Genomic DNA, 1342 nt, shown 5'->3' on the forward strand with positions numbered 1-1342 from the left:
ACTGGTATGTACAAGACGCCTTAATCCACTTGACCATCACGACCGGACAAAATGAGGTGATAGCCGAGGCTATTTGAACCACCCCACCACCGGCACTCGGATAGTAATCTTGGGCATAGCATTTTACCAAATCACCTCATTCTTTGGGGCACACGTGAGGAACACAAATGCGAACAAGCCTGAATGGTCCCCAGGACAATATGCAACTGAAAACTCACACCCCAGAAGTGACTCGAACCCATACTCCCAGGAGCAACGCAACTGGTATGTACAAGACGCCTTAATCCACTTGACCATCACGACCGGACAAAATGAGGTGATAGCCGAGGCTATTTGAACCACCCCACCGCCTGCACTCGGATAGTAATCTTGGGCATAGCATTTTACCAAATCACCTCATTCTTTGGGGCACACGTGAGGAACACAAATGCGAACAAGCCTGAATGGTCCCCAGGACAATATGCAACTGAAAACTCACACCCCAGAAGTGACTCGAACCCCATACTCCCAGGAGCAACGCAACTGGTATGTACAAGACGCCTTAATCCACTTGACCATCACGACCGGACAAAATGAGGTGATAGCCGAGGCTATTTGAACCACCCCATCGCCAGCACTCGGATAGTAATCTTGGGCATAGCATTTTACCAAATCACCTCATTCATTGGGGCACACGTGAGGAACACAAATGCGAACAAGCCTGAATGGTCCCCAGGAATATATGCAACTGAAAACTCACACCCCAGAAGTGACTCGAACCCATACTCCCAGGAGCAACGCAACTGGTATGTACAAGACGCCTTAATCCACTTGACCATCACGACCGGGCAAAGTGAGGTGATAGCCGAGGCTATTTGAACCACCCCACCGCCGGCACTCGGATAGTAATCTTGGGCATAGCATTTTACCAAATCACCTCATTCTTTGGGGCACACGTGAGGAACACAAATGCAAACAAGCCTGAATGGTCCCCAGGACAATATGCAACTGAAAACTCACACCCCAGAAGTGACTCGAACCCATACTCCCAGGAGCAACGCAACTGGTATGTACAAGACGCCTTAATCCACTTGACCATCACGACCGGACAAAATGAGGTGATAGCCAAGGCTATTTGAACCACCCCACCGCCGGCACTCGGATAGTAATCTTGGGCATAGCATTTTACCAAATCACCTCATTCTTTGGGGCACACGTGAGGAACACAAATGCGAACAAGCCTGAATGGTCCCCAGGACAATATGCAACTGAAAACTCACACCCCAGAAGTTACTTGAACCCATACTCCCAGGAGCAACGCAACTGGTATGTAGAAGACGCCTTAATCCACTTGACCATCACG

The sequence above is a fragment of the Procambarus clarkii genome, chromosome 16, assembly GCF_040958095.1.
Source record: "Procambarus clarkii isolate CNS0578487 chromosome 16, FALCON_Pclarkii_2.0, whole genome shotgun sequence".
NCBI classification, from domain to species: Eukaryota; Metazoa; Arthropoda; class Malacostraca; order Decapoda; family Cambaridae; genus Procambarus; species Procambarus clarkii.